Here is a 23662-nt window from a genome sequence, read left to right on the forward strand (position 1 = left end):
CCTGGAGTTTGCATGTTCTCCCTGTGCCTACATGGATTTCCTCCCACACTCCAAAGACATGCTGGTAGGTTAATTGGCTCATGTCTAAATTGGCCCTAGTATGTGTATGTATGAAAGTGAGTTAGGGACCTTAGATTGTACACTCTTTAAGGGACTGCTGTAAATGTACAATATCTGTAAAGTGCTGTGTAAATTGAAAGAGCTACAGTATATAATTACCTCTAAAAAAATAAAATGCAAAGTGTTCTTTGAATGATGACCCTTACAAGTGAACAACTTCCTGTGCCGAGTAGCAGCAGTGCAACCATTTGGTGTAGGACCTGGACGCTAGTGGAGATCATTGGAGTAGCAGTGACTGCTACAATAATTTCCAGCTTCATGAATATACATACATACATGAATATTACCATACCGAAATGTCAGATTTAAGACTTTGATTCCATAAACACTTTTTTGAATGTTATACACCTTCACACTTTTCCATGCCACAAGACATCCTTGGACATGCAGTATTGAAGCAGCTAGGCACATGACTGTGAGTTGACATACACAGTTTGCACTCCATGGCCAGAAGATGATAATGAACTGCAAACTGCACATGTCAACTCATAGACATGTGCCCAGCTGCTTCAAGACAACATGTCCAAGGATGCGCCATGGCATGGAAAAGCATGTACGAACCTTGTTCTGTCCAAGTTTATTCTGGTAGAAGGCACAACACTGGATAGAGAGGCCCTACAGTATGAAGTCATAGTCAATCGATTACGTTGATGAGACAGGAGAATCATTTAAAATGGAGGTCTTGAACACTGTCTTGTTTGGCAGTGAATGGAGCATTGGAGGGTAAAGCTATATTCAAGCTGGGAGTGCTCATCAAAGGGTGACAGATGTCAGATTTCAGCTAAAAAAATCCATGTGAAAAAAAAGTATATCTATAGTAAATACATTGCACAAAAGAATTAAAGGAACACTCTTTAATCAGAGTATAGCATCAAGTCAATTAAACTCCCGGGATATTGATCTGGTGCAGGGGCGGACTGACCATTTGGAAACTTGGGCACTGCCCGAGGGCCCAGGGTCAGTAGGGGGTCCCATGAGATGCCCCTGGTACCTTTTTCATAGGATTTTTTGAGTTTGGGCAAGGACACAGGGGCCCCATGATCCCCTATTGCCCGGGGGCCCCATGGGTAGTCAGTCCGCCCCTGATCTGGTCAGTTAATCAGAGGGGGTTGTTAATCAGTTTCAGCTGCTTTAGTGTTAATTCAATTAACAACAGGTGCACTATATGGGCAACAATGAGACGACCCCCAGAACAGGAATGATTTTAAAGGTAGAGGTCACTGACATTTTTTTTCCTACTCATCTTTCCTGTTTTTCACTAGTTTTGCATTTGGCTAGGGTCAGTGTTACTACTGGTAGCATGAGGCGATGCCTGGACCCTACAGAGGTTGCACAGGCAGTCCAACTCCTCCAGGATGGCACATCAATACGTGCCATTGCCAGAAGGTTTGCTGTGTCTCCCAGCAGAGTCTCAAGAGCATGGAGGAGATTCCAGGAGACAGGTAGTTACTCTAAAAGAGCTGGACAGGGCCATAGACGATCCTTAATCCATCAGCAGGACTGGTATCTGCTCCTTTGTGCAAGGAGGAACAGGATGAGCACTGCCAGAGCCCTACAAAATGACCTCCAGCAGGCCACTGGTGTGAATGTCTCTGACCAAACAATCAGAAAAAGACTTCATGATGGTGGCCTGAGGGTCTGACGCCATCTAGTGGGCCCTGTGCTCACTGCCCGCCACCATAGAGCTCACTTGTCATTTGCCATTGAACACCAGAATTGGCAGGTCCACCACTGGCGCCCTGTGCTTTTCACAGATGAGAGCAGGTTCACCCTGAGCACATGTGACAGACGTGAAAGGGTCTGAAGAAGTCGTGGAGAGCGTTATGCTGCTCATAACATTGTTCAGCATGACTGTTTTGGTGGTGGGTCAGTGATGGTCTGGGGAGGCATATCCATGGAGGGACGCACAGATCTCTACAAGCTAGACAATGGCACCCTGACTGCCATTAGGTATGGGAATTAAATCCTTGGACCCATTGTCAGACCCTATGCTGGTGCAGTGCGTCCTGTGTTCCCCCTAGTGCACGACAATGCTCGGTCTCATGTGGTGAGAGTATGCAGGCAGTTCCTGGAGGATGAAGGAATTGATACCATTGAATGGCCCCCACGCTCGTCTGACCTAAATCCAATAGAACACCTCTGGGATACCATGTTTCGGTCCATCCATTGCAGCAAGATTGCACCTCAGACTGTCCAGGAGCTCAGTGATGCCCTGGTCCAGATCTGGGAGGAAATACCCCAGGACACCATCCAACGTCTCATTAGGAGCATGCCCCTATGTTGTCAGGCATGCATACAAGCATGTGGGAGCCATGCAAACTACTGAGGACCAGTTTCATTTCAGCCAAATGGACTAGCCTGCTGCATCTTTTTTTCACTTTGATTTTCGGGGTGTCTTTGAATTCAGTCCTCTGTAGGTTGATAATTTTCATTTCCATCAAACGATGGGACATCCTTGCGTTCCTAATACATTACCCAGTCTATATCAGTATAGTTGTCCAGCATGATGTTTTTTCCCAATGAGATCTGATGTGTTTTCAAAGTGTTCCTTTAATTTTTTTGAGCAGTGCATATTAAATAAATCACATACTCAGAGAACAATAGAGACATTAGTGACCTTACCTTCTGGAAATGCTATTTAGCTTTCTTTCATGCCAATGCTTTTGCTTCAATACATTCTGATGGAATAATAACATTCACCGTGAGAGTTTTGTTGTTAGTCTGGAACTAATAGGTTCCAGCAAAATCCTATTTATTTCTATGGGGACAACAATAACAGTAGCTAATCTCCCCAACAGGATGAATAGGATTTGTGTAGGTGGTCATACAGTTACCTATTGGGCCAGGATCATGGACAGGTAGGTAGAATACCTTAGAGTGGTCATTTGAAGGATAACTTTATAAACTTAAAGTTATCTTTTAAGCAGTTAGGATAAAGTGTATCAAAATCCAGAAAAGTTGGCGATCTTATCATTAACACACTCACTGTCCTGGAGTGACAACCCAACTGTACCTAGGAGGATAAGGGTGGTAACTCTAGGAAGGGAGTGTGTTGAGATTATACAACACATCTTCTTATCCATAACACAGGGAAGGTGCTTTGTAGTCAATAGAGATAGCTAGTAACAATGGTAAATGATAACTGTTTGCATAGGAAGGGAAGTAGATATAAGCAGCGCACAAGATTTCTGGCTGGATGAACAGTCCATTAAAACTCTTTCACTAGTAAATTTAATACACCATAAGGGAACATATAGGAGAAATGTATTGTTACTGTTGAAGGGTAGGGTTAGGGGATAAGAGTTAAGGTTAAAGGTTAAAGCCCAACCCCAGGCAGCTAAAAAATGATTCCTTGCAGTGGGCCTGCACCCACAGTAGATGGTCCGGCAGTGGGCTGTCCCTCTGCATTTTTACTTCCAAACCAAGGCTACGGACCCTAGACTGCTAGAGCAAGGGGGAGCATAGGTATGGGAACAGGTTTAGACGACTGGGAAAGTAAATTTTCCCTAGCCCTAACTAGTTACTAGCCATAGCTATTAACCCTTGTAGTGTGGGCACAGTTCCACTGCATGGGATACCTTTTTAGGTGCCTGGAGTTGAGCTTTAAGTTTAAGATTTTAGGGGCTGGTTATTAGGATTCGCTTAAAGCCCAATTTTGGCATAAGCTGCCCCCAATTGCTGCCCCTGACATTATGTTATGGTTTATTTTGTTTAATTCTTACCTTTTCCAGACATCTTTAGACTGGTTACGTAATGCGATGGATGTCCTTCCTTTTGTCTTTTCCCGGGTGCTAGGTAGTCATTCAACTCACAAGACAGTGAACATCTCTTGGTGAAAAGGGATTGCATCAGATTAAAGGTAAATACTGCAATATTTTTTTTTCATTTTGTGCAGTTTTGATCTTTAAGAGTTAGAGTTAAATGCTTGTGTAAGGCAGGCATTCTCAACCAGGGTTCCTCCAGAGGTTGCTTGGAGTTCCTCAAGCAGTGGTTAATCTACTTTTCATATGGTGGTATTTGCATAGTTCAAGGGCCAATGCCATTTGGCCGAGGCAGCTGCACATCTTAAAGCGAAGTTCCAGACATTTTTTGTGTTTATTAAAAGTCAGCAACTACAAAAACTGTAATTGGTGACTTTTAATAATCACACACTTTCCTGTCCCAGAGTCCAGCACTGTTCTCCACCACTCCATTCCTTCTCCCTTCTCTCCTCCACGGCGCTGGCATCTCAACTGTGGGCACGCGGCTGTGACACCTTGCGGCTTCATAGCCTGATGCCCACTGCAGATGCGCGAGTCACGTTGCGCCTCCTAATTGGTTCGGCAGTCTCCACGTTCCCAGGAGACTGCGGCAGGGAGTAGGGGGTCGAACTTCCGGCTCACTTTGCTGCAGCGAACTGAGTCAGAAGTGGGAGCAGGTAACTGTCAAAACCAGGTACTCGCTCCCTCCCCCCAAAAGGTGCCAAATATGGCAGTGGAGGGGGAGAGGAGGCAAATAAGCAGAGATTCCGCTTTTGAGTGGAACTCTGCTTTAAAAGTCTGTAAGGGTAGTACCAGGGACAACTGTCAGGGGGGCATTCTCCTTACTAGCCACCAATGTAAGGAGTGTTTTTCCAACTGTCCCCTAATAAATTGGTTTTAGCAGTGGTTCCGCAAGATCTCAAAATTATTTTAAGGGTTCTTATTGTTAGCGTGTGACCGTCTGCCTCATCTGTAGCCACAGCGAGCTGCTGGAGCACCCCTAACAAAGACTAAACGTAGGGGCAATATGGGACCTTGCCCTGCAACTCTCCTTGATGTGTGGGCAGCAGGCGGAGACTGGACCCCCTCTCCACCCTCCTAGGTGTGCAGCTTTACCCCCTCACTCCAAGGGGTATACAAATGCTGGTCCTCATCCTCCCCAGGCTTGAAAGCTAGGTGACATCAATGATAGCTATATTCCCTCTCCAGATCTCCTGTGATATCCAAATAAATGCACACGGAGGCCACACGTATATTAGGTGGGTGCAGGGTGGTGCAGGGGCAGTAAACACTTGCTTTGGATTTGGATAACAGCAAACGATGTATTGTAGAACTTGCAAAACAACTTGGCAGGGAGCTCACTCGATCGGGAACTCACAATAGTCAGAGAGCAGAGTCAGCAGTGAATAGGCCAGAGCTGGAGACAGTGCCTGTCAAGCAGATCAGAGTGCAACCTGGCCAGTCCAACCCAAAGGGTAAACATAGGCCTTAAGCTTTCCCTTTTCCTCCGGAGCCTTTCCCTGCCACTTGTGCTGTCCTTAAAAGATGGGTATGCCGTCCCTACACCAGAAAACTTGCATTTGTGCATCAAGACCTGGAGACAGGTACTTAAAAAGACTCTGCGCTATTGAAGATGGCCACCAGGGTCACCTGGATGCAGTGTAGCAGCCTCCGCTCCGTGAGGACGTCGATGACGAAAAGCTTAGGGCGGTGCCTTTGGATGTAAGGTTCAGAATACTCCTGGTTTGTCTGCACGTTGCATGTGCATGTTTGGCTGGGTCTGAGTCGCCTGTATTCATTACACACGCTGTCTATACTGGTGTCAGTCTGGACACCTTGCTTGTAAGTGCATTTCTTTATTAAAGTTTGATGCTTTTTAAAACATACTGCACCATGATTGTTCACTTTTTTCTTTTGAGTGACGGTCTGATCATCTCTCAGTTTGGATACTAAATCACCTTTGGAGTGGATTTTCTACTTTGCAGCACATCACCTGTTGGAGTTCATCCCTCATTTCTTCAGTGTTGTTGTCACCATATTATTTATTTCTCCCAGAATAACAAGTACTATATGCTGGTTTTTCAACAATCAGCATATTACTCTGGTGAGTTCTATTTAACCATTTTTGGTGGTGGATTTACTTGGTGATGAATTATTTTGGACATTATTGATTATTTGAACTTTTCGGACTTTTTCGTTTTTTGCTGGATTTTATTTTGATTTATAATATTGTTTTTTATTGTTATTTATTTTCTTGTTATACTTTTGCATGTATTTAAGCGCAACCTATTTTTTATTTTTTTTTGAAGTTTTGTATATCCTATAAGTTTATAGGCTAGGTTTTGCAGCTTACTGTGTTATATCATTTCCGTGGCGCTGGTTCTTTATTTATATATAGTGTAGCTGTCAGGGACCATCGCGACGCATGGGTCTACACAGGCGTAGGTGTCTGCCAAGACGTGGAGGTGGCAGGGCACTAGGACCCAGGCACACCCGTCGTCTTGACAGTACTAGGCAGGCACTAGGACCTAGTCTGCGCCTGTCAGGTGCAGGGCGGGCTATTTAAACCAGCTCTGCACAAACACTTGTTGCCGAATGGTCTTGTATGCTGTTACCTGTGTTTGGTGGTTTGGTCTATTGCTGGGAGAGCTGCCGGGGGGTTCCCTTTTTTTAGGGGCACCCTCCGGGTGTTATTCTATCTGGAGGCGAGACACGATTGGGTGTCGAACATGGGGACTGGTGGAATGAGAGATTCACTGCGCTTTACGGTGAAGCCGGAATTTAAGGATGTCGTGGATTTAAGGATGGTCGTGGTGGATTTGTTGCTGGATTCCCTAGGCTTGGCGGTAAGGGATATTATGTGTTTGCAGGATTTTCCGCAGCAGAGAATTTACGACATTACTTTTATATCTACCGAGGTGTGTTGGAATGCGTACGAGAAGGCCAGAGGAGCTGTGGATTCTGCTGTCATGGGAAAGTTTGAGGTAACACCACTGTTCATGCAAGAAGAAAAGGTAATAACTGTGCATATGTACAACCCCTTTGCGGACTTACATCTGGTGTGGGCATTCTTGCACACCTACTGTGATGAGTTGAGAGGGGGAGAAAGAGTCCTGAACAGATATGGGATTTGGTCTGGAAAGTATCGTTTCATGGGAAGGTTTAAAATGGATCCTGACTGTGTAGGAGGGGTGCGAAGGCCCCCTGCAGTCTTTACCATTGGAGGTGAGAGGGGCTTTCTCTTTTACCCAGGGCAGCCTAGTTACTGCAGGAAATGTCTTGTGTATGGCCATACAAGTGGAGACTGTGAACTGAGACCTAAGTGCAGATTTTGCAAGAAAGAGGGTCATCCCTCGGGAGAGTGCAGAGATAGGAAGCTCTGTGACACTTGTAAAAAAACAGGCCATTTGGCTAAACAGTGTGAGGAATACTTTGCAGCGAAGAGATGGGCTGCGGTGGAGAAGAGACTTACTGGACAGCAGGAGAAGGTGGGAGCTAAAGGGCAGTCGAGGCCGGGGAGGAAGGCATGGGAGGTGAACGATGGTGCGGGACCCGTTGGTAGGGATCTGCCTGTCCAGCCCCCTGTCTTTTTGGCTGATGACACTGCGCCCGCCGAGGTTGCAGCGGAAGTGAACAGAGCCGGGGGTTCCGGTGTAGCCACCGGGTGTGCGGGGGTGAGCGGGAACGCCGGCTCCGGGAACGCTGTGCCCGAGGCGGGGGAGGCCGGCACCGGAGTGGAAGGGGGCGTGCCTAGAGTCTTCGGTGGAGAGGAGGAGGAGCGGCGTCTACTGTTGTCTCCGCCGGGAGAGGAGGATCTGCAGCGGGAGAAGGACTTCATGTTAACCAGTGCCTCCGGTCCTGGAGTGTTGGAGGCGCTGATGGGTGGTCTGTCCTCGAGTGACGAGGGGGAGGAATTTGAGGACGTTGACAGCGAAGCTAGCCTGGAATGTGGGCAGCGGCTGGTGGTGTATGTGCCGGGGGCGGAGGCTCTGTCGGCCAGTGAAAGAGCGCGGGTGGAGGTGCAGGAGGTGGGCGGTGGTAGCAGCACTCCCACACCATTTGATGGGGATTCCGAGGCGGAGTCTGCCAGCTCTCCTGTGCCAAGGAGACGTCAGAAGAGTCATGGGAGTGGCTTGAGTTTGAGTATGGATGGGTCACAGATGGACCATTAATATTCTGTATGATGGCTGTCTGTGGGCTCATTTATTTCATTATGATGGCGCTGACCATTAGCTCCATCAATGTAAGGAGTGTCGTTTCTAGGGAGAGGAGGGCGGTGATCTTGGAGGAGTTAAGTAATGTGAAGGCAGATGTGATTTGTCTGCAGGAATGTGGAATGGGGAGAGGTCTTGAAGCGGAGTGGAAGCAGGGGGCATCCTTCTGGGCTCCTATGTGTGGGGTATGGAGTGAAGGTGTGGGGGTTCTAATTAAGAATGCTGCTGTGCAGTGTGTGTCCCATGAGGTGGTGGTGCCCGGTAGACTGCAGGTGGTGATGTTGGAATTTCTGGGGAAGAGGTTTCGTGTGTTGAACTGCTACGCCCCGGGTGATAGGAGAGAGCGGTGTGATTTCCTGAATACCGTGAAATTGTGGCTGCCTGGAAGAGTCCCAACAATGCTTGTTGGAGACCTTAACTGTGTGAGGACGAGTGCGGAGAGAGAGGGGGTGAGTGGAGAGGGAGGGAGAATTGATGTGTCCTCTAAGGTGCTAAATGAGATGGTGGGGGACTTTCATTTGAAAGATGTGGGGATGGAGGTGGAAAAGGGGAAGCCTTCCTCTACCTTTTTTTCAGATAAGGGATCAGTTAGGTCCCGGATAGATTTTATTTTTGTCTCACATTTTGTTAAGATTAAGGGGTACCGTGTGGAGCCTACTCTGTTTTCTGATCACTGCCTGATTACTGCTTCTTTTGATTTGGAAGCAGGGGTGCAGTTTGGAAGGGGGCTGTGGAAGTTGAACTGGGCTTGTTTGGAGGAGGAGGGTGTGTTTGAAGCCTTTGTGTCCTTCTTTGAGGGACTCACCTTCAGGAAGCGGTTTTTTGAGGATGCTTTGGAGTGGTGGGATTGGGCAAAGAGACGGATTGGAAGGTTTTTTAAGAAATTGGGGAGTGAGAAGGCATGGAAGAAGCGGGAGGAGAGTCGGAACTTGATAGACAGGCTGCATTTTTTGCTGCAGTGTAAAAAGATGGGAGTGGAGGTGGAAAAGGAGATAAAGGAGGTTCGGGAGGAGAGGAAAGTTTTTCTGGAGAAGCGGGGCAGGGAGATTGTCTTCCGGGCTAAGATCCAGGTGATGAAAGAGGACGAACAATGCTCCAGATTCTTTTTTAAGAAGACCTTTGGCCCAAAGAGGGTTTTTCAGACTGTACTGGAAGGAGGCGAGGAGGTGTATGGGGCAAGGATGGAGGAGGCGGTCAAGGCATTCTATGATAGATTGTATGATGGGAGTGGAGGTGGTAAGGAGGAGGAGATTGAAAATTACTGTGCTGTGGTGGAAGGAAATCTGGGTGATGAGGAAGCTGAAACTCTGTTGGATCCTGTGACGGAGGTAGAAGTGGAGGGTGTTGTGAGGAGTATGAGCAGGAACAAGACCCCAGGGGAGGATGGATTGCCCATAGAGTTCTACGTGAAATTCTGGCCAGTGGTGGGAAAGTATGTGGTGGAAGTGATGAAAATATGTTTTGAGAGGAAGGTGGTGTCCAGATCAATGAGGGAGGGTATAATTACATTGTTATACAAGAAAGGGGATCAAAGGGAGGTTAAGAATTGGAGGCCAATCACGTTGCTCAACTGTGATTATAAGATCTTGGCAAAACTTTTGGCCAATAGACTGAGTGGTATTATTTCTGGAGTAATTGGAAAATGGCAGGTGTGTGCAGTGCCTGGCAGGCGAATCTCTGATAACCTGATCCTCTTGAGGGATCTGATATATTACGCTCAGAGCAATAACACCCCTTTGGCGGTGGCTGGCATAGATTTAGAGAAGACGTACGATCGGGTGTCTCACAGGTATTTATTTGCTGTATTGAGGCGGATGGGCTTGCCTGGGGGTTTTGTGGCTATGCTGGAGGGTCTGTACCAGGGTGTGCAGAGTAGGATCCTGGTAAATGGCACTTTGACGGGGGCGGTGGAGGTGAGGTCTGGGGTGCGCCAGGGGTGCCCCCTGTCGCCGATCGCCTTCATTTGTGTCATGGAGCCGTTGCTGAGGCACCTGCAGAAGGACAAGGTCTTTCAAGGGATGTTTGTACCGGGCTGTGGGAATGAATGCTCCAAGGCTCTCTGCTATATGGATGATATCACGCTCTTGTGTGGGTCCGCTAGAGATCTGGGAAGGGCTGAATTGCAGCTTAAAATTTTTGGTGGAATGTCTGGTTTGAGGATTAATTGGAGTAAGAGCAAGGTTTGTGTTCTTAGCGGATCCTGTGATGTGTCCCGGAGTAGTTTGGAGAAGGTGGAGGAGTTGGATGTCCTGGGAGTCCATTTTGAGAGGAATTTAATGAATCAGGTGAATGCTGAGAGGAGTATAGGGAAGGTGGTCAAGAAGTTGGGGCTGTGGAAGATGAGGAGGCTGTCCTTATCTGGAAAGACTCTTATTGTTAAAGCGGTAGTTCTCCCTGTGTTGTTATACTTTGGGGTGATCTTTCCATTTAATAAGAGGATGTGTCAAACTGTGACCCGGATGTTATTCCAGTTCTTTTGGGGGTCCAAAATGGAGAGAGTGGCTAGGGAGGTGGTGATGAAGGCTGTGTCTTTGGGAGGTTATGACTTTCCCAATATTGCCCGGTTCCTGGAGATACAGTGGTGGTTGGTGCATTGGAAGGCCTTTGACACGGGTGGTGCTGTAGCTGCCTTAATGAGGTTTTTGATAGGATGGCCTCTGTTGAGATGGGGGTGGTGTGAGAAGGACCTTACGCGGCCCATGTCCCTAGTGTCCCCTGCATATTATCTTGGCATGGGGAAGTTTTTTAGGGACCACTCTCTGGGTGAGTTGGGGCAGGAGGCGGGGAAGAAAGAGAGTCTTTGGAGATGGTTGAGGAGGGCAGAGCTATTAACTAACATCAGGGGCTTGGGCTCGAAACAGACGGAAGATTGCTGGAGGAATATGGGAATGGTAGGGGTGACAAATAAACAGAAGGAAGTTGTATGGATGTCGTTGCATAATGTCTTGCTTACAATGGATTTCCTGAAAGGGAGAGATTTGGTGAGGAGTGAGAGGTGTCCAAGAGAAGGTTGTGGGGGAGTTGAGAATGTCAGGCACGTTTTTTGGGATTGTGGCTTTGCAAAGGAAGTGTGGAGGAGGTTGGGTGGATTTGTGCATAAGGTGGTGGGTGTTCAGAATATTACTTTTGAAGCTGGAGTGTTTGGACTAGTGGAAGGAGGGAAGGTGGTACAAAGGCGGGCGTATGTGTTTTCGGCTATTTTTAGAGAGGTGATGTGGGAGGCCCGGTGTGCTTTGCAAAAGGGGAAGTTGGATCTGTCGGAAAGTGATTGTGTTGACTGGTGTTTTGCTAAATTGTACTTTATGCTAGTGGTGGAAAGAAAGCGGATGGGAGAGGATGGTGCGAATGCGTTATGGAGGTATAGGAGGTGGTGGGAGGGGAGGCGGGAGCCTCCCTGAGAAATTGGGGTCTTTTAGCTTTTGTATTTGCCTTTTACTGTCCTAGATGATGCAAGGAACACAGCTCAGTTAAGTTCTTATTTTTGACAGTTACTGCTGAGTAGTTGTGATTCAGTCTGATGGGAAAAAAAAGAAAAAAAAAAAAAAAAATCTTGATCTGGATTGTTTGACCTTGCTGCCTTCTCCTGTCCTGACCCTTGGCCTGCCTGACTCTGCTCCTGGATATTCCCCTTTAAATCTGATCTTTTGGTATTGACCCTGCGTGTGACCCGACTATCCTTTGCCTACCGTTTTGTACCTCACCGACCCGCTAGTTACCGACCCGGCCTGTATGACTCTGATTTAGCTCATCCATCCATCCCGCAGGGATCACTAGGCTCCCTCACATCAGACTCTTAGCCCCCTGGAGCTCCTGTCAGACTCCTCTACCCCTGTTGGAGATACCTAGCAGCTGTGACCTGGTACCGGAGCGCTCCAAGTCCATCCCCACCAACAGGGGCCCTGGTGAACAAGTGCTCCGGTGCTTAGACTCCGCACTCTGGGGAGGCTCTGCCAGGGGATTGATAGAGGTGCTGTCAGGCGGTCCATTACAGTAGCAGCATAGCCAACTGTAACACTGCCCCAGGGGACCAAGGAATCATAGAGAAACCCAGTTTCTCCTTCTCCAACTGCATTACCGAATGTAGACTACACCTGCCTACATGTAAAGTAGATTAACTTCTTTACTGAAAAATCTGAAATGGTGACACAACCATTGTCTCAGACCCCCAACACAGTTAAATATAGCATCTTTCATTTGGACATATGTCACAAGTCATCAAAAGTCTGTTGGTATATCTGCCCATCTTCATGGGGAGGAAAGATTAAAGTGGAACTATACTTACCACCGATCCCACGATACGCTGTCCCAAAGCTCCCTGCCTGGTCACTGACATCTTCAGAAACTGTCATTGGGTAGGCGGGGACAATGTCACTCCTGCGCATGAGAGGGAGTTCCATCAAATTCAGCATTGTCGAGTTTGTACAGTGAGTTCCACCTGCGCAGCTCATTGTACAGGGGTTGACAGGCAGGTAAGTAGCTTAAATGCAGAAGAGACAAAGCATGTCTCTTCTGCATTAAAGATTCTTCCTGTTTGCCCTTTTTTAATTTTTACCTAAAATTCCACTTTAAGTTTCCATCTCTTAGGTGATGTTCTCCCTCCTGGCTTCCCTTCCCATGGCCAGCAGCTAATTCTCTGAGTTAGGCTCCACCCCAACTATTTTAGTGATCCTGCCGGAAGGATTTGAAAGAACAACATTTTTAAGTGGGCTATACAGTGGACAATACTCCATCCTGCCTACACTCTGGGTTAAAAAGGTTGGGAAAGGCAGATGTAAAGGGTTAATTGGTAATGGTGAGGATTCATAGTAACATAGAACAGTAATAAAAATACTGCTCAACAAATACTCTATATTGCCAAAAGTATTGGGACACCCCTCCAAATCATTGGATTCAGGGGTTCCAATCACCTCCATGGTTACATGTGTATAAAATCAAGTATCTAGACATGCAGACTGCTTCTACAAACATTTGTGAAAGAATGGGTCGCTCTCAGGAGCTCAGTGACTCCAAGCGTGGTCCCGTGATAGGTTGTCACCTGTGCAATAAGTCCATCCGTGACATTTCCTGGCTACTAAATATTCCACGCTCAACTGTTAGTGGTATTATAAGTAAGTGGGAGCAACTGGGAACAAAAGCAACTTAGCCATGAAGTGGTAAGTCATGTAAAATGACAGAGCGGGGTCAGCGCATGCTGAAGCGTATAGTATGAGGAAGTCGCCAACTGTCTGCAGAGTCAATAGCGAAAGACCTCCAAGCTTCATGTGGCCTTCAGATTAGCACAACAACAATGTGTAGAGAACTTCATGGAATGGATTTCCATGGCCGAGCAGCTGCATCCAAGCTTTATGACACCAAGTGCAATGCTAAGTGTCAGATGCAGTGGTGTAAAGCACGCCGCTACTGGACTCTAGAGCAGTGGAGATGTGCTCTCTGGAGTGACAAATCACGTTTCCCTGTCTGGAAATCTGATGAACGTGTCTGGGTTTGCTCATTGCCAGGAGAACAGTACTTGTCTGACTGCATTGTGCTAAGTGTAACGTTTGGTGGTTGGGGGATTATGGTGAGTTGTTTTTCAGGGGTTGGGCTTGGCCTCCTAGTTTCAGTGAGGGAACTCTTAAGGCGTCAGCATACCAAGACAATTTGGATGATCTCATGCTCCCAACTTTGTGGGAAGAGTTTGGGGATGGCTCCTTTCTGTTCCAACATGACTGCACACCAGTGTACAAAGCAGGGCCCTCCTTACCCTCTTGTATTGAACTGTATTGTTGCTGTATTGTCTCCCTTTACATTGTAAAGTGCTGATCAAACTGTTGGCGCTAAATAAATCCTGTATAATAATAATGAAGACAAATATGAGCGAGTTTGGGTGAACAAACTTGACTGGCCTGCACAGAGTCCTGACCTCAACCCGATAGAACACTTTTGGGATGAATTAAAGCGTAGACAAATGCTCTTCTGGAAGAATGGTCAAACATTCCCATAGACACCCTCCTAAACCTTGTGGACAGCCTTCCCAGAAGAGTTAAAGCTGCAAAGGGTGGGCCAACTCAACATTGAACCCTACAGACTAAGACTGGGATGCCATTAATGTTCATGTGTGTGTAAAGGCAGGCGTCCCAATACTTTTGGAAATATAGTGTATGTAAAATTTGGAAATGACAGTAGCAATTTTTTAGGGTAAGTTACAGAATACCAGATAAGAATGATTGTCATCTGAAGTCACACTATAGTTTTTCCTTCAGCACCAAGTTCTCACTAAGCGCATCTCCACAATAGCCATTTTCAAGCTTTGTTCCTAAATTTAGTAGGATGTGTTAGAACTGTGAAAGTCTATTTCATTCTGTACAGACGATTTATCCAGACACTAATGAGACCAGTAGCAGGTACAGATATTTTATCCTTCAGATCCTGAAAGGGATTGCTGGAGAAACTTTCTGCCTCGCCAGAGCCTTGCAATCTTTGAGACGGAAGAAATCCTGGAAAATATCACTCCAGGAACAGAGGAAACTGCTGCAGGGCAATGTCAGGTTTAAACATAATCAAAGGTTCATTAAAAGGAAATTCATTTAATTAAGTTACCAGTGATTGCTTTGATGGGTCACAGCCAGGATGCTGCTTCATGGGCAGATAAATGGCAAATACAATGTAATATTGAAAAGTACAATGTTCTACACCTAGGCCAGGTAATGGCATTGTTCCCTGTCCATGAAATAAAACAGAGCTGGGGAAAGGCGTGGAAATACTGGTTTAAGCAGAACCAAAAGCAAAACCTTTTTCTTTGTTTTCATTTTGGAGAGTGTAAAGGGAGGGTTATTACCACTGTCAGGTTTTGTTACCATCCCAACAAAACCTGAGACCAATGGGGAGATTTCCCTTCACTTCCTGTCCCTTAGTCTCTACAGAAAGTGAGAGGAAATCTCTCTAAAGTGAGGATCCCTGGTTGTTGACAGAACTAATGTCCCCGTTGGAAGATTTCCCCTCTATACCTGTGTAGCGCTCACCCCCATAAGGAGATGACTAGTATTGATAGAAGCATTAGTATTGATGCACACGGGATAGTAGCAGCAACAGTCACCAGGATCCTACACTCAGGTCTGTACTCACAATACCCTTGGATACTTGGATGCCTCCTTCTAATATCTGTCAGACATTCTCCCAGTGAGCTCTCCAGACCAGATCCCTAGTGAAATCCCTTCATCAGCTCCAATGACTTTAGTAAACAGGCTCCCCAGCTCTGCCATAGTGGAGAGCTTGATGTACATGTACATAGTTTCCAATTAGGCAGGTCTTTGCACTACATAGTTGAAGGTAAATCTGAAGGAAATTGGACAGAAAATTGGACAGAAAATTATATAGTGTATGGCCAGCCTTAGTGTAAAAATCTCAGTCGCATTATTGCAGTCCCGCTATAAGACACTGATCGCCGCCATCACAGTATTAAAAAAAAAGTCAATAAAAAAAATTCCAGTATATGTCCCATAGTTTGTAGATGCTATAACGTTTGTGTAAACTAATCAATATACGCTTATTAGGTTTTTTTTTTTTACCAAAAATATGTAGCAGAATACATTTTGTCCTAAATTTATGAAGAAATTAGATTTTGACATTTTTATCATTGGATATGTTTTAGAGTAGAACATAAAAAATACAATTTTTTTCTCAAAATTGTCAGTTTTTTTGGCTTATAACACAAAAAGTAAAAACCACAGGAGTGATCAAATACCACGATGAGAAAGTTCTATTTGTGGGGCGGAAAAAATGACATAAATGTAATTTATGTACAGTGTTGCATGACCGCGTAATTGTCCGTTAAAATAATGCAGTGCTATATAGCAAAAAATAGCCTGGTCAGGAAGGGGGGTAAATCTTCCGGAGGTCAAGCGGTTAATATTAATTTAAGGACGCATATAACCCTTGGTAAAAACCTTCTGTACATCAGTAAACGTGTACAATGTGTCAGAAAGGTAGCTGTGTAGACAGGTTTATTCAGAGAGTTATTGCAGTCTGCACTGATAATTACAAAACTCGATGGTCCATAGCAATCAATCGACTACATTTTACTTTAGCCAGATCAGTTAAGAGATAATTATGCGCTTTGCATACCGAAGTGTGCTGAAAACACATGTACATCCATTCAATTTTTTTAGATGTCAGCCAGTATTAGACCCGGCCAAGAAATGCCAATGGCCTTCATAAATATTATTTATAATGCTACTACTATTATAATAAGAAGAATTAAAATTTTAATAACCATCAACCCTATCCTAAGACTATTTTACATTAACAATCCTGAAAGCCAAAACATGGACCCTTGTACCAGGGGCAGACTGATAACTCATGGGGCCCCTGGGCAATAGGGGATCATGGGGCCCCTGTGTCCTTGCCCAAACTCAAAAAAGCCTATGAAAAAGGTACCAGGGGCACCTCATGGGGCCCCCTACTGACCCCGGGACCTCGGGCACTGCCTGAGTTTCCAAATGGCCAGCCCACCCCTGGTTTACATACGTCAAGAGTTTTTTTTCTGCCAAAACGTCACTGCTCCTGGATGCACTGTCATTGTTTTTTTATTCTGCCTCTTAATGCAGAAATTTTGCGCCCTAGGCCATGGGCGGACTGACCATTTAGAAACTCGGCCCCTCCTACATTCACCCTGGCATCCTTCCCCCCCCCCCCCCCACCTTGACTTCAGAGTCTCCAGTCCCCACCCCCCATCAGAATCTTCATCCCCCTCCTACCTACGCTTCTTCAAAGTCCATAGTACCCAGGGACTGACCATTTGGAAACTCGGGCACTGCCCGAGGGCCTGGGGTCAGTAGGGGGCCCCATGAGATGCCCCGGTACCTTTTTCATAGGCTTTTTTGAGTTGGGCAAGGGCACAGGGGCCCCATGATCCCCTATCGCCCGGGGGTCCCATGAGTTGTCAGTCCGCTCCTGATAGTACCCCCCTTCGCATTAGAGTCCTCACCCCCCTACACCTTCTCATTAGAATCCTCAGTGCCCCCTTTCATATCGGAGTGAGCCCCCTTGGAAATCAAAGTCCTCATCCCACTCTTACCTTCACGCTGGATTCCTTTTCCCCCCACTTTACATCAGAGTCCCCAGTCCCCCCCCAATCACATCAGAATCCTCATCCCCCTCCTACCTATGCTTCTTTAATGTCTGTAGCCAGGGGCAGGCGGACAACTCATGGGGCCCCCGGTAAATAGGGGATCATGGGGCCCCTGTGTCCTTGCCCAAACTCAAAAAAGCTTATGAAAAAGGTACCAGGGGCATCTCATGGGGCCCCCTACTGACCCGGGCCCTCGGACAATGCCCGAGTTTCCAAATGGTCAGTCCGCCCCTGATGCAGATCCTCCTGTTACATTTTATTAATTTATTTCAGGTACTTATATAGTGCTGTCAATTTATGCAGCGCTGCCCCCCACCTTCACATCAGAGTCCTCAGCCCACCACTTCATATTAGCATCTTCAGCTGCACAGCACCCCTGATGAGCCCCAAAGACACCCCAGAGTGCCACAGGGTTGAGAAACACTAGAATAGACAAAGTACAAAGAGCCTCTATGCATCTCTCTGACACCCATTACAGAGTCAGAGATCAGCAGCTTCCACCTCTGGCTTCTCGCACGGGGTGTTACTCTTCCTGACACATTTTCTTTGGTATGGAAGGAACATGGGAGATCCAGCAGCTGTCAGAACATATAAACTATTTGCCAACATTTTGCAAAGAGATGCTTGTTAGTGTCAAAGATTACACACTGGGACCATATACCGGCTCTTTGTTGTTTTATACTTTTTTCTAAGTATCTTGTCAACATCTACATCTAAGGGCAATGGGTTTTTTTTCCTTTTTTTGTAAAAAGATCAAATGATATAGCTATGTACATTCCATAACATTTCAAACCTTTGAATCTCATATTCAAAGATTTGTAGCAGCGTGAGCCGACCTGTGTAAAATTCCGTCCGCATGTGAACGAGGGGCTGTCTAGTCCTCACAAATAAAAAAAAAGCAAAGTTGAGATATATATTTTGTCAGAATTGCAGTGTGGGACTCCAGTGAGATGAGGTTTCCATGTCCTCTGAGTGAAAAAAAAAAACAAAAAACCATACAAATTAATTCTCTAAATGTTGCAAGAAATTACCAAACATTTTCTAGAACTAACACTAGAGATATGTAGGTGAGGTCTGACACTTATCCCGGGTTCACACGGATGCGGTGTGGAATTTGCAGCGTTTTCTGTGCGAATTCCTCACCGCATCACAATCGCACCCCGTTCATGCAAACCGCTGCGGGTGTGTATGTTAAGTTAACAACACCCCAAAATCGGTCTGCAAAACGCCGTGCGCTGTGCATAATCGCATCGCATGCGTGTGAATACCCATGTGATTCGATTCTAGTGTGGACCAAAAAAAGGGTCCTGCACTTTGTTGGTGTGGATACGGTGCAATTACAGCCATACAAAATGTATGGCTCCAATCTCACCACACATAATTCTCTTGTGATTTGCACAGAAGTTTACTAAGCTTTTCCAGAACTAGGGGCATGTGAGTGAGGTCTGAGACGTAGGCTGTGAGGACTAATTTTGGAGGTGCCTGAGTAAGGTCTAATACTAGAGGTGCATGGGTGAAGTCTGATACTGAAGATTCATGGGTGAGGTCGGACACTGGTGGTGTGGGTGGGAGGTCTGACATTGGAGAGTGAGAGAAGCAATATGAAAAATTTCTATAACTAACATCAGAGGTATGTGGGTGAGCTCTGACACTAAAGGTGTGTGAATGAGGTCTGGTACTTGGGGTGTGTGGGTGAGGTCTGATACTGAAATTATCCTTGTGACAGACAGAGTATCTCTGCCCTGTCCTTGTTATGCTTATCCTCCCATGCACAGTGCCAGATAGTTAGGGCTGTGCTACAGGTGAACTTGTTTATTGAAATTTAGTTTATATGCAGCTCCTGTTCTTCAAGGTAGCCCCATCCCTTCTGCTCTGTAATTCTATATCTAGTTTTAGATGAAGGCTCGATTAACAGTGCAGGCTAGAACCAAGTTAGGTATCCGGTGGCCAAATCAGGATCATTAGCTTAGAGGTCTGGTTGAAGGCCATAATAGAAACTATTAGGGAGGGACTGAAGCACAAAGTAGTGCCCATCTCAGTTCCTGCCAGTGAGAAGCTCCATTTCAGGCTGGTTGGACAACAGTTGGAAGACTTCCCCATGAGCAAAGATTCTGTCTTCATGGCTCCAATACAAAGACAGATGCTGCATTGTCCTCAGAGGCCCCTGCAAGTTGATTTTTCTTCAACATTCTTCTGGAAGTAGCTCTATTAATAACTATATACTGTATACCTGGATATATGTGCACAATTCCACCAGGACTCCTATCGGGCCCTTTGCTGATAAAACTTCTTTGTATGTTGGATATATGTACTGTTATTAATCTCTTCTTACGTAAAACTTGCATTATTTCTATACTGGTGTGCATACTGAATATATGTATGATTAATATTTTATGCTGATTGCAGTAGTTCTTCTGCTCGTAATTACTTTGATTAGATTACTGGTTAATTACTCTGGGAGGGAATCCCCTCTGTTCAAAAAAGCTCTGTCCTGGGTGGAGGCATTGCAAACTTTATTATCAAACCAGCTCTTCCACTTAGCGAAGGTTCTGGTTTTCTTATATGCCAGGTTAGGGAGGGACATTTCTCATAACCCCCAAGAAGAGGGCTACAAATATTAAAGATGTTTGACTGAGGTCTGGCAGGGGGACGTGTGAGGTCTGACATTGGATGTTTGTGGGTGAGGTCTGACGTTGGTGGTGTGCAGGTGAGATCTCAGATCAGATATGTGTGGGTACGTTCTAACACTGGAGGTGCATAGGTGAGACTGAATACCTTTTTTTGGAAAAATGTTATTGCCGAGGCACCCCCACTACCGTTGTGTGCTGTGGAACATTAAGACTATGAGAAATGTTCTGATATTTTCATCATTAAGTGGACTTTTAGTTTAGAAAAAATAAAATACCCTCAATGTGTTTTGTAGTTGCCCCAGCTTCTTAATCAGTTATGGCGCATCAACAGCGTCTGAATTCCTTCTAGTTATGTGGAGAGTAGTGATGAGCCACACACACGGGTTATGTTTCGGTAAGGTTGCTTCAGCATTACAAAAGTTGGGATGTTGAATCACATTTGTCCATTTTGAGCAGGTGCAAATTTTTGAAAGGGTCAGGGATTTTTTTTTCCTACAGCAGATTGTGTTCTGTGTGTAATAGACTTAAATTGAACTGTTGCATTTTTTAATGCTTTTTGTGTTTTTTTTTTGGCTAATAGGAAAGTAACCGTAACCCTAACATTTAATCCACACCCTAGCCTTTAACACTAACCCTAACCCTAGCCCTAAACCCTAACCTTAGCTTTCAACCCTAATCCTAACCCTAGCTCTTAACCTTAACCCTAGCTGTTAACACTAACCCTAACATTTAACCCTAACCCTGGCCCTTAATCCTAACCCTGATTTTTAACCCTAACCCTTAATCCTAACCCTAACATTTAATCTTAACCCTAGCCCATAACCCTAACATTAGCTTTCAACCCTAGCCCTTAATCCTAACACTAGCTCTTAACCTTAACCCTAGCCGTTAACACTAACCCTAACATTTAACCCTAACCTTAGCCCTTAATCTTAACCCTGATTTTTAACCCTATCCCTTAATCCTAACCCTATCATTTAACCCTAACCCTAGCCCTTAATCCTAACCCTGATTTTTAACCCTAGCCCTTAATCCTAACCCTAACATTTAACCCTAACCCTAGCCCTTAATCCTAACCTTGATATTTAACCCTAACTAGCCCTTAACTGACACCCTAACATTTAACCTTAATCCTAACCCTAACATTTAACCTAAACCCTAGCCCTTAATCCTAACCCTAACCCTTATCTCTAACATTTAACCCTTGCCCTAGCCCTTAATCCTAACCCTTAAATCTAACATTTAACCCTAACTCTAGTCATTAACCTTAACCCTAGCCCTTAATCCTAATCCTAACCATAGCCCTTAACCCTAACCCTAACATTTAACCCTAATTCTAGCCCATAATCTTAACCTTAACATTTAACCCTAGCACTTAACCCTAACCCTAGCTCTTAACCTTAACCATAGTCCTTAACCCTAACCTTAACAATTAACCCTAACCCTAGCCCTTAACCCTAATGCTAACATTTAACCATAACCCTAGCCCTAAACCCTAACCCTAACATTTAATCCTAACTCTAGCCCTTAACCCTAACCCTAACATTTAACCCTAATTCCAGCCCTTAATCCTAACCCTAACATTTAACCCAAACCCTAGCCCTTAATCCTAACCCTAACATATAACCCTTACCCTAGCCCTTAATCCTAACCCTTAAAACTAACATATAACCCTTACCCTAGCCCTTAATCCTAACCCTTAAACCTAACATTTAACCCTTACCCTAGCCCTTAATCCTAACCATAGCCCTAACCCTAACATTTAACCCTAACCTACCCTTAACCCTAGCCATTAACCTTAACCCTAGCCCTTAATCCTAATCCTAACCGTAGCCCTTAACCCTAACCCTAACATTTAATCCTAACTCTAGCCCTTAACCCTAACCCTAACACCTAACCCTAACATTTAACCCTAGCCCTTAACCTCAATCCTAACATGCAACTTTGGGCACACAAAGGTTCCTGCACTACTTTGATGCAACTTTGATGCTACTTGAGTGCTAGAAAGTGTGAAGTCACATCAAAGTCACACTACATGAACAGAACTGTCATACTTTCCAATTAGCCAAAGAAAAAAAAAATGCAAAACACTAAAATGCATTAAAAACACATCAAAACATATAAAAAAAGAGTGTTGAAAAATATAAAACGCACCACAAATGCATCACCCACAACCTGCCTAGATGTGAACCTAGCTTAAAAGGTAAGAAATTGTCAATCAAATGACATGGAGGGCTGCCTGAGAGACACGTACCAAAGCTAAAAAAATGTTTAAAAATTCTGTTTGGCGGAGAGAAGTGCTTTTTCTAATGCTTTCCCACTGCCCTATAGCAGATATACTGCTACATGGCGGCATTGGTGCTCAAAATCACGTGTATATATACGTGATTTTGCATTTCCAGGTAGGGGTGTGCACGCGAGCCGCTATTCGCAGCCTTGGCTGTCAATCACCTGGTCCCAGCTGGTGATTACTCGCCGGCACCCGGCGATCGGCGAGCATTACCAACGGGGGGGACATAACTTACATAGTTAACTGTATGTAAACAATACAGTTCTCTCCCCTATCAGCTCCAGCACACTGCTTTGCATATCATACAAAGCAGTGTGCTTACAGTTGAAAACACACACAGCACACAGTTAACCCTTTGATAGCCCCACATTTTAACCCCTTCCTGCCCAGTGTCATTAGTACAGTGTCAGTGCTTTTTAATAGCACCGATCACTGTATTGGTGTCACTGGGGATGTCAGTGACACCAAGTCAGTTCCCCCCAGTGTCAGAATGCCTGCCGCAGTCCTGTTATAAGTCACTGTTTGCAGCCATTACTAGTACAAAACAAATGCACAGGCGATCAAATACGACTGAAAAAAGCTCTATTTGTGGGGGAAAAGGACGTAACTTTCATTTGGATGCAGTGTTGCATGACCGCGCAATAGTCAGTTAAAGTAAGGCAGTGCCATAACGCAAAAAATGGCCTGGTCTGGAAGAGGGGTAAATCCTCTGGAGAAACACTAAATATGAATAATTCCTTTAGAAAACATGCTTTTTGTTGTCCATAGCCTGTCTGTGACATGGTGCATATTTATAATGTATACAACCTACTACCAGGGGTGGACTGACAACTTATGGGGCCCCAGGGCAATAGGGGATCATGGGGCCCCTGTGTCCTTGCCCAAACTCAAAGAAGCCTATGAAAAAGGTACCAGGGGCATCTCATGGGGCCCCCTACTGACCCCGTCCCTTGGGCAGTGCCCGAGTTTCCACATGGTCAGTCCGCCCCTGCCTACTACATATGTCAATCAATTGATACAAATCTTCCTTGAAAAACAGCAGAGGGGCCAAACGCTAGTGCTGCGAATGGGGCTGACCCTGCTAACACTGCATTTTTGGGGACACTATACTAAGGGGCATTAGTATAGCTCTGTTCGTGATCCATATATTGATCCATCCAAACACTATACTAGTAATGCCGGTGATCAACGACCTATAGAGTGAGTGCAATAGCATGGGAGCAATCTAGCTCTAGTTGACCTGGGAGGGGTGCTAACCCTGATGCTATCTGATGTTGCTAGTGCCAGTAATACAATGATTAGTGAAAAATTCTATATATTGGCACTGTACTAATGGCACAGGCTGATTGACAGGGGTGATCATAGGGTTAATGAGGGTGATCAAATGGTTAAATGTGCTAATATAATGTATCTGTGTAACATTTAGTGCTGTTACTCACAGTGTGGTGTTCTGTCGTCTCTCCCTGGACTGACAAGCGGGGAAACAGGGGGTGCAGAAATAGAAAGTGGCGTAAGGGTACATCGATTTGCTGAGAGCCACCGCTGACCCGCACATTGTG

This window comes from Staurois parvus, unplaced genomic scaffold (genome assembly GCF_062004578.1).
Source record: "Staurois parvus isolate SC_StPar_1 unplaced genomic scaffold, SC_StPar_1.0 ptg000003l, whole genome shotgun sequence".
Classification (NCBI taxonomy): Eukaryota; Metazoa; Chordata; class Amphibia; order Anura; family Ranidae; genus Staurois; species Staurois parvus.